The sequence below is a fragment of the Synchiropus splendidus genome, chromosome 5, assembly GCF_027744825.2.
Source record: "Synchiropus splendidus isolate RoL2022-P1 chromosome 5, RoL_Sspl_1.0, whole genome shotgun sequence".
Classification (NCBI taxonomy): domain Eukaryota; kingdom Metazoa; phylum Chordata; class Actinopteri; order Syngnathiformes; family Callionymidae; genus Synchiropus; species Synchiropus splendidus.
Genome location: NC_071338.1, coordinates 16,596,279 through 16,607,240, shown reverse-complemented (window position 1 = coordinate 16,607,240; position 10,962 = coordinate 16,596,279). Strand labels below are relative to the sequence as shown.

The following is a 10,962-nucleotide window of genomic DNA, read 5'->3' as shown; positions in this document are numbered from 1 at the left end:
TCATTTTTGTATTTGATTATTGTTTTCTTATTCCCTGATCACTTATTTCATCATATCATTTATTTATTATAAAACGCAAATATATACTAACTAAACAGAAATAAACTTGAATTCAGGTCTGCATGTAAACATGCTGAATCACACAGTACTTTAACAACAGCCAAACATTTCTCTAAACTCTGTTAAAAATAACTTGAACAAGTTATATAAGCTGTAAGACAAGTCATCGATATCTACTCCTTCAAGTGTCAGGTGGTTGTGATGTAATAAGATGTGATTTCACATCTCAAGCATTTTTGTCATTTTTTTTTGTGAGATCCTTTATCGAAGAAGTCACTCCTTTGATTATGTAACTTCTATACTCCGGCGCTGTTTCTGCAGTCCAGCATTCAGTGACGCTTGGGCCTGAGCGATTGTTGTGATGCACTGATCCACATCTAAATAACCTGCAGTTTTGGGAATATTTCAAACAGCTTATGGCAGGTTTGTTTGAGTGAATCTTCACATTCTTCTGACTCCATTAAGGGAAGAAGGAGATACTGACTGATTTGTGATTTATGAGTAATTTATTATCATTGCTATGATCAATATTAAATGTTTCCAGATGAACTGAACAAGAAAGTAACAAGTGAAGAGAGTACACATACTTGAAAAAGTATTCATACCCCTTGAACTTTCCCACATTTTGTCACGTTCCGACCACAAACATAAATATATTTTATTGGCATTTTAGATAAAAGATAACATAAAGTGGCACACAATTGTGAAGTAGAAGAAAAATTATACATGACTTTATTTATTTATGTTTGAGGTCGGAACGTGACAAAATGCGTGAAAGTTCAAGGGGTGTGAATACTTTTTCTGTATGTCAGAAAAACCCTGACCTTGAATGCTCTGGGAATAAATGAGTGCGGAACACTGTCATTCTCTCACTTCTTTAACTTGGAGAACTTTGCAAACATCTATCTCCCTCCACAGCAGCAGGTGAGTTATCAACAAAGATCTCAAGATGTCCACTGTTGGCCACGCACCGAAGACATGACAGTGTGAATAGCAGTTATGACAAGGTCATGTTTCAAATCATAGAATTGTCTGGACCAGTATTTAGGGAATGTGATGCATCTCTTCCAGGCACCACACCTCCACTGCTGCTAATAGCATGAGAAATTGGGGAATGTAACACAAAACCAACAGCATATGTGAGGAGTAACTGTGAAATATGAATACAATGTGCAGTGTTGGTGCTCATAATTAATCATTTAATCTGACAGAATAATCTATTGAACAGAGAAGCAGCGTGATTCGGTGTAAAATTAGCTGCCCATCTTTGACAGCAAATTAAAGGAAGGCAGTGGCGTGCTTCCCCTCGCAAAAAGTGGCAGAACATTTTGCCCCTCTGTCCTCTTCCAGGCTTTGATAAAAAAAATGTAATCTTTCAAAGAATATGACATTGATGAAATTGCTTTTGTGTGTAATTATAGGAACCTAGGAGAGAGTGGAAGACGTGCACGGTCTCCTTCAGACCTCCTCCTGCTGTTCCTGTCTTGCTGCCTGCTGCTGCTGGTGGGCTGAACTCAGCATGAAGACGGCGCCGCTGAGCAACAGTAACTACCCGCTCCATTACGATCCTCAAAGCTCTTGTGGCCCAGCTAATTTGATCATTTTGCCTTCATCAGAATTGCTCAACTCCAAGAGATGATGAGAATCTGTGTGCTGAGATAGACAATATCTAGATATTAGGGATGGCCGATAACTTATCGTACACTATATACTGCCAAACATAATCTCCACAATGACAATTCTGCATCTCACACTCGCCGCATTGGACTAGCACAAGTGAACAAGACGTGGCCGCGGCGGCACGCTGCGCTCTCCAGAGTGTGGTGGACTTTGATTCATGGCGCCTGGTGCCTCAGCCAAACACCGTCGTGAAAATAGTTGGATATTGGAGGGACCTTCGCTCTGGTATTGGCGGTGGCGTCCTCTTCCGCATCCCCATTAGTGTTCACTGATCGCGGACACACTCTCACATAAGTTAGGGACCATCAACAAATTCTAAAGCGGTCAGAGTATTAGTGGCAATGAAAAACAACTATTTTAGGAGAAAGAATTGTGAAAGGGTTTTTCATCACACAAGACAAAGGACTGTTTGTATCATGATTTGGAGAATAGAATGTGACTAAATGATCATTTATTCACATTATTTCCAATATTTCTTCAATAGCATCTAGGAAATGTGTCCAGACTGGTCCATAGTTAAAGTCAACTGTTAAGAGACATGAGACACAGACAGAGTCCATCAGACACAAGCGGCTTCTACCAGAGACGTGAAATATTGAATTTCTCATGTCTACACTTAGTTAGCTATTAGATTTAAACATGAACAAATAATGATGTTGGAGACAAACTCCACTCATAACTTTTATCATAAAACAGTTTCAAGAGAGACTGTAGTGCGTCCAACACATGCGATAGAATGAAAATGGATTGATCTTGATAATTATCATTATTGCCGAAATTCCAACATTTATCACGATAACTTTCTTTGTCCATATGGTCCATCCCTACTAGATATACATCATCAATCTGGAACTGATGATGAATGGTTGAGCATCAAACCCTGTTAGGAAGCAGACTACTCTTGGACTACATTATGAAGACGTTTCTGTCAGTCGTTCTTACTGGAGTTTTTGAAACCAGTTGTGTCATATCCTCATTTTCAATCATATAGCGGTTGCTTCTGGCCTCATCTACTGGACGTCAATTTCACGTTTTTTCTTCTCTGTAAAATTGAGCAGCGCACCAAAACTTTCAACACAGTTCAAAGGTGACAGATTCCATTAACCATATGTCAACATTTTGTACGTCTCTGTGTGCCGCAGTTTACGACTCATTTGTTGATCTTGCCTTTTGAAATGCTCCATATCCAGGAAAATACCAGGCAGATGTTGGCTGTGTTTACCGGAGGGCCATTGTCTTAGTGTGCAAATTACCTTGATTCAACTCCCATGCTAATCTTTGAAAACACTCCACGTGGCGGGCAGATCAGAAATATTCCCCAGATTCTTTACAGAAGTCAAATGAAGTGAGCATAGCCTCACACACCAAACTATTTGACTCACCGTGACATCACAATCTAGCTGCTGTGACAACTATAGGAATCCCATGGTTTCAGGACGAGCTTAGTCGAACTTGGAATATTAAATTGCTGATGACAGCAATGGTCTCAGCCTTTGCTTTTGCATGCAACTATACAAGATGTAATCACTGACCACACTCAGAGCTCGTGCCTGGCCATACTTTGATTTCAACTCATAGTTCACGTCATATTTCCTACGTGTAACACAGTTTCATGTGTAAATGGTCGTCTTTGTCTTTCAATGTCCAGCTCTGCATAATGGGGCAGAGGTTGCATAAAGAAGTAAGGGAGCCTTGAATGATGGCTTTTCTTCTGAAGCAAGCAAAGAGAATGCTTCTAACAGGTTTACAAGGAATGAATTCATTGCTCTGCTCTCGACCATGTGGGATTAAATACTTGATCAAGTTCCAATGATTTAAGTCCGTCTGTCATGACATATATGGATCTAACATTGTTTAAAAGTAATCAATTGGCTTAAAGGGAGCTACAGGGTTCTTCAATAGTTGAGAGGGAACCAATGGCTCTGTGGCGCAATGGATAGCCTGTGATAGTGTGTAGTTGCAAGTGGTTCAAGTCCCACCAGAGTCACTTTTCTGCTTTCTCCAACCTTCAGCAGATGAGTTCAGTTGTCTGGTATTATATATATATATATATATATATATATATATATATATATATATATAAACAACAGCAACAATTTAAAAAGAAAAACAAATTTTGTTATTTTTCCTGTCATTATCCCCAAAGGGAGTTACATGGTTCTAGAATAGTTGGGGTGGGTGGAGCAAAAGGCTCTGTGGCGCAATGGATAGCGCGTTGGACTTCTAGTTGTGAAAGTAGCAATTCAAAGGTTGTGGGTTCGAGTCCCACCAGAGTCATTTTTCTGCAATGTCCAACCTTCAGAAGATGACAGGGTCAGCTGTGACTCAAAATCCCGAAAAAATGTGTTTTTTCAAACCTCAAAGAATTACTTTAAAACTACTTGTCCCGACATCATAATCTGCATAATCTTACCTCTAATACCATCAAACACAGCTCTGCTCACAGATTTCTTTATGTGTTTCAAGTTTAAATAAAACATGTGTTCAGTCTGTTAATCGCTACCTTTGATACATGAATAATTCGCAGGATTTTTTTTTTCTTGCTGCAGGATTTTTTTTTTTAAGCTTGGGCCTTAATTTGTTGTGTATTCAAGTTAGTTGGAGTTTAGGATGAAAGTTTAGGAAGAATTTTTTTGATGTTGTACTTTGTAACAACAGTTTTGTTAGGTCATTCTATCTTTGCGGGAGGTTATCATTTATTTTACTATTCTTTTGATTTTTTTATGTATCACTTTGAATCATTGTTTAAAAAAAGCATTGTTTTTTTTTTATAAAAATTATCTTTCACTCATGGATGACTTTTAGAAGGTGCATGCATAGCCAACATGGCATATAGGCTCTTTTAAAACTGATGTGATGCACCACCCAGAGCCTGCATAGTTCATTCGGTAGAGCATCAGACTTTTAATCTGCGGGTCCAGGGTTCAAGTCCTTGTTCGGCGATGCTACTTTTCCAGTTGTGCATTGGTCCTCAAGCTCCTGACCCTGCCCACGTTCCATCATTGTATCCGTGTGAACAAGCTCACATGCATCACAAATATTCACCAGGAGGATGTTTTTAACTGACTTAACTTTGCATCTGCCCCAGGATTTATGTTGACTGTTGATTTGCTGCTGCACCTTCAACTTTGTAAATTATTCAAACAACAACAATTTAAAACAAATTTCTTATTTTTTCTGGCTTCATTATCACCAAAGGCAGCTACAGGGTTCTAGAAAAGCTCAGGGGAACCAGTGGCTCTGTGGCGCAATGGATGGCGCGTTGGACTTCTAGTTGTGAAAGTAGCAATTCAAAGGTTGTGGGTTCGAGTCCCACCAGAGTTGCATTTTTGCTTTGTCCAACCTTCAGCAGAAAAATCACCTTGAAATCAAGAGTGAATTCAGTCTGGAGCCAGTCCCAGTCTCTCTGGCCAAAGAAACAGACTTGGCGAGCAGGTTTCTGCCCCCGGGCCTGGAGTTTGGGCACCTCACTTGCATCATTCATTCCTGACCCATACACTCTGAATGCCTCATTAAACCGCGACCTAATTTGTCCATAATACCTGGTTTGCATTTTCAGAGTTTGGAAAGTCAACGAAAGCAAAAAAATGTATTTAAATGCAAAAATCGAATTTTAGTCAATTTTTTGAAAAATTGGACCTGACACAAAATGCCAAAAAAAGAAATTTTTTCAAAACTCAACAAACAAGTTGTTGAATAATGTAAGTATATTATCATTATGATAAAATACAGTATGAGAAAAGTTGCTGACTCGGATGTACATGTTATTCACGATGCATTTGCTCTGTGAAGCTGAACTGAGTGACTTGTAGATGAATAATGTTATTTTCCAGCCAAGGAGAGGCCAAAGATTTTTGCTTTGATTTCTTCGACCTCAGAAAATGTCCTCAAGCTATTTTGAAAATACCTCAATTTTGACCTGGAACACAGTGTGACAGAGTGTCTTCACTTGTCTGTAGCTCTGTGGGCAACTGCATTGGCACTTCCCTACTGTACTTGTCAACATGACCTGGACATTTGTCCATAACATACAAGCACGTCCAGAATAATACGTGGGCGTAGACTCTGAATATTATCGTAAAGTCAAGTGACCTCTGCAAGTCCTGTGGTATGAGACCGGAGTATCAGAAGGATGCGAACAAAGAGGGAACATACAAAGGCACTACGTCACCACTTGACCCAAGCTGGTTTCTATCAAGCATAAACTATGAACATGTTCTGCTGCTGCAACAATAGGATCACCTGCTGAACTAGCTAAATCAATGAACTTCAGTGAAGAAGAGGATGACTTTGGTATAAGTTCAAGCTTGAATAGCAGGGATTATGAGGAGAGATGACTTTGGCGCTTCAGTTCTGCTCAAGAGAGCCACTCTCAGCACTGTGCTGACTTCTCACCTGTTCATGCTCTGACCTTCAGCTACAGGATTCCATCACCATTTTGCAGACGTCATTACTAACAGGATCACTCTGTACCAAGCACGGGGCGGATCAGCACTTACACTGTGCAGCCTACACCGCAGGTTTTTGTTTCGATGAGGTGGTGGGCTTGTAGACCATTAAAAACGGAGACATCAAAGACCCTAACAGGAAAAACAACTCACAGTGACAGGGGGTCTTTTCACTTTCCTGTCCATCAGCTGCACATGCATATGAAAGGCAACACAGATGACCCGGAAATAACAGTTATTATCATTCATTTTCACACTAAAACCAGTAGGTGTGATTCATCCCTGCAAACAGCTCTTTGTTAAAGTTTCAAAAGGGCCTAAACCTTCAGCAGCTAATGGATCGACGTGCATCTAATTGTAGAGCAGCAGAAATAAAGATCATGACATCAAGTCTGCGACCAATGCGCAACAGGAAATCGATTGGATGCTCACTCCCTTTGGGAATGAATCATTTATTCCAGTGAGTTGTTTCAACAGCTCACTGACTGAGTGGAAATTGTGGTTTGTGGGCTCTGTGAGATTCATTTTACTGCATTCATTGTCAATACTTCAACACAATATAGAAGAAGATGATATGCGTTGGTTTGTCACACCATCTTTGTGAGGTCCTCTCACTGACATAATGCTTTCCCCACCTAACTGTAATAAACTACTTTTACTGAGGTTTTAACCCTCTAAACCTTGTGAGGACCGACCAAAATGGCCTCACAAAGCAAAATGTCCTCACAAGAAGGTAGCTTGTCAAGACTTGGTAGTCACATGTACGGCAAAGCATGCACACACACACACACACACACATACGTTTGTATTGCTATTCCTGTGAGGACATTGTGAGATTTCTCATTGCCATAATGCTTTCCCCAGCCTCTCACCCTTAACTTAACCCTCAGAACACACGGCTAACCTGAACCAGGACTCTGAACCAAACTGGCACCCACTTGTAATAAAGTACTTTTACTGATGTTTTAACCCTCTAAACCTTGTGCGGACAGGCCAAAATGTCCTCACAAGAAGGCGGTCAAGACTTGGTACTCACAAGTATGGCAAAGCATGCACACACACACACACACACACACACACACACACACACACACACACACACACACGTTTGTATTGCTGTCCCTGTGGGGACATTTTGAGGTTTCTCATTGCCATCATGCTTTCCGCAGCCTCTCACCCTTTAAGCTCTAACCATCCAAAACACACGGTTCACCTTAAACAGGACTCTGAACCAAACTAGCGCCCACTTGTAAACTAAACTACTCTTACTGATGTTTTAACCCTCTAAACCATGACCAGATACTTTGCCTTTGTTTCTAACCGTGGTGGGGGGCGTCAATGTCAATGGAAATTGCAGTTGAAAGTCTTCATTTAAGAAGGGCCCCAAACAACAATGCTGCTAAAACTCCTATTTGCCAAAGCAGCTAAAATTGACATTTGTGCATTTGTACTTCTGATGTTCTCACTGGAATTGTGGCTGCTGTCCTCACATGAGCTCGAAGTGCAAATGAATTTAGTGTGAATACTGAGATGACCTCAATCACAGCCCAAGCATGGGGTGCAGAGATTGGCACGTCTCTCTCTTGTCGCAGAGCGAGACAATTTGGGATTAATATACTCTTTCCACTGCGCAGGTGTTGTGCGCCGCAGGCAGAATTACAGAAACGGGACTCGGATGGCTTCCTTGTTCTATAGTCAGATCAGTGAGGAAAATGCCATATTTTTAGATAGCCCCGTTTCGCGGCTCTATTTAGGTCTATTTAAGTTGCTCACTGGTGTGGCAAAATATGAAGGATTGAAGTCAGCAGCCTACTGGGTATTTTTGAAGTGCTGAGGCGCTCCTATTCCAGTAAACGCCACACTTTTACCTTCCAAAGGAAAACAGCGTGACACAGCTTCAATACTCAATTTGGTCTGCGCTCAGTCTGCACAAATCCAATACGCTCGTGTTGACAGATGTAGATGATGAGCTCACAAATGAATCATCCGCTCATGAATATCCTCCAAGTTTGGAACTCAAAGGGCGATCTTGCCAGCTGGCAAAGTCAAGTGTGGAACTGAGAACTGAATGGTCACAAGGACGCACTCTTACTGTGGATTGAGAAGCTTTCTCCTACTTAACGAAATCCTATTATTATTGCACATATCACTCAGCCAAAACAGGCTCCTTTCAGTCACCTCAGTGCCCAACAACGTCGCATGGATGGATGGGTGGATGGATGATGATGGATGGATGGAGGGGTGGATGGATGGATGGATGATGGATGGATGGATGGATGGATGGATGGGTGGGTGGATGGATGGATGGATGATGGATGGATGGAGGGGTGGATGGATGGATGGATGGATGGGTGGATGGATGGATGATGGATGGGTGGATGGATGGATGGATGGATGAATGGATGGATGGATGGATGGATGGATGGATGGATGGATGGATGGGTGGATGGATGGGTGGATGGATGGATGATGGATGGGTGGATGGATGGATGGATGGATGGATGGATGGATGGATGGATGGATGGATGGGTGGATGGATGGATGGATGGGTGGATGGATGGATGATGGATGGATGGAGGGGTGGATGGATGGGTGGATGGATGATGATTGGATGGATGGATGAGTGGATGGATGAGTGGATGATAACAATGAAGGCCAAGTCACGTCCCTCAAGAATAAAAAAGCCCACCATGAATATCACATCACACCCCAACATTTCCAGGTGCATCATGGAGCTTTAAATGTAGGTCCAGTAAAATGCTTCTGAATGAGTGTTAGCGTTCCTCGAGCCATTTGTGACCAGAGAAGGTTGAGGAAATGATTCTTCAGCTGACTGACCCTATAGTTACCAAGTCGCTTGGTTTACATTTCTTTTGATGCTTTGCTGATGAGCATCCCCATGACATCTCCAAAACTAGCTTTGATAAACAAATCAAAAACACGCGCACACACTTGATGACTCCTGATAATGAGCTCATAATTTGGAGAGAGAGTCCCTTTTCCCTGGCGATCAAAGTCATTAGCTGCGGTAGCGATACCCGCCTGGTTATCACAGGAAACAGATGTGTCTATGATGCTGCCTGGGTACGACCTTCCCAGGATAACAACAAGAGATGAGTCAATAAAACACCTCGCAGCAAGAGTGTGTTGGGGGGAGCTTCAAAATTTAGCTCAGTTTAGGAGTAGAACTTCTACTCACTCACACAATACGCTGAAAAGAGACATATCTCAGCACCTCCGCAGCACCTGGACATTAAAATATGAAGTGCTACCTCAGCATATGACAGTAGGAGCTCTAATGATGGTTTATCTGAATCGCCAAATGAACATGTCGAATTAAACATGGGGGGTTTCAGGAGGTTCAGTGAGTCTGTCTTTTATGTTTCATGTCCCCTCTGTGACTGAGTAATAACCCTACATAAGTGAAGTTGATGTATCTTGATCTCCCTCCTCAGTCACACCGATCCCTTTGCGTTCCAACAGTTGTCCTATATTTTAGATCGCATGTGCCTCCATTTCTTGAAGAAGAAGAGGAGAAGAGTATATTGAATTCATGAAGCAGGAGTCGGACATATTTCAAAGCAACAGCTGGGATGACCAGCTGACAGCAACAAAGCTAATGGGCTCAGTGCAGAAAGAAACTTCCAGGTTCACCGATCCTCCACAGTCATATGTTTATGTCATTGCTCTTAACCAGTAATAAGGACATGCACTTGTACATTCTTTAAAATATGGTTTTGTAGTGGAATTAACTGGACCATGAACTCCAGTATGATACTCTTCATAACAGCCATAAGGTAGCTAAAGTCAACATTCAAATGAAACCATTTTAAACATAAAAATTACACTAACTTAGAAAACATCTGTTTCTTCATGTTATAGATCTTTTTCTTCTACTCCTTCAAAAAACTGAAGACTTTGATTTTGGGGCTCATATCTTCAGGCGAAAGAGCAGACAACGTTTAACTGATGGCTGAGAAAGAACAGTTGTCACGTAAGACTGCAGCAGTCAGATTGATAGATGTCGAACTGGAACAGACATTCAAAAGAAAAACAGATACAGGTACGCAAACACATCCAACTTTAATGTCACGAAAAGACAGTTATTTTGGCATTTAGGGATTTTGTGGTAAACAAAGCCCTCTCTACAAGTGTGAATGCTTCTTCACATAATAATTTGAATAGTAAAAGACACTAATAAAAAAGTGTTGGCACAGAGCTTGGACTTTTAATGGCTCGACATGAAAATGTGTTTTTGCCTGGTAATATTGGTGGAACCACAATTCTGGTAAAGGTTTGCTGAATCGCTTTGTTGTTATTACTATGAGAAGTACTGATGGAGTAAAATCTGAATTGCTATTCAAAAAACGCAGTATAGCCCTACTTAAGTTGGAAAAGTGTTTTATCCCCACTTTCCAGTCAGGTTTGATTTTGGTGCACTGATCCATGAGTATATTCAAGTGTGGGGCCTCTCAAGGGCCCTAAACATCCCATTAGTTTGACATGAAGACGATACATATTTCACTATCAGCGGGAGGATAATTGGACTTTTCAACTATGAATCACCAAAGGAAATGCTATTTAGTGAAAAATGTTTAGATGTGATGGCTATCAATGCAATGAGAAATAATATTACAATGATATTCGATCAGTTCCAGGATCAGAGTGGAGGAGACACTCGGGAGACTGAGCGGTTTTCAGCACTTGCCTTTGCTGACCTCCAGTGGAAATTTCATCTCCGTGTAAAAAACAACGAAATAAGGTGCCTGTTGCA

At 41.2% G+C, this 10,962-nt stretch overlaps 2 non-coding genes across 2 annotated transcripts; both read left to right on the top strand.

The window, feature by feature from the left end:
• The first annotated feature begins 3,929 nt into the window (after window positions 1-3,929).
• Window positions 3,930-4,017, top strand: trnar-ucu (transfer RNA arginine (anticodon UCU)). Its single transcript is given in 2 exon segments — window positions 3,930-3,966; window positions 3,982-4,017. It is a non-coding gene; the product is annotated as a tRNA-Arg (tRNA).
• A 959-nt stretch (window positions 4,018-4,976) lies between these two features.
• trnar-ucu (transfer RNA arginine (anticodon UCU)) lies at window positions 4,977-5,064 on the top strand. The gene is given in 2 exon segments: window positions 4,977-5,013; window positions 5,029-5,064. It is a non-coding gene; the product is annotated as a tRNA-Arg (tRNA).
• The last annotated feature ends 5,898 nt before the right edge of the window (window positions 5,065-10,962 follow it).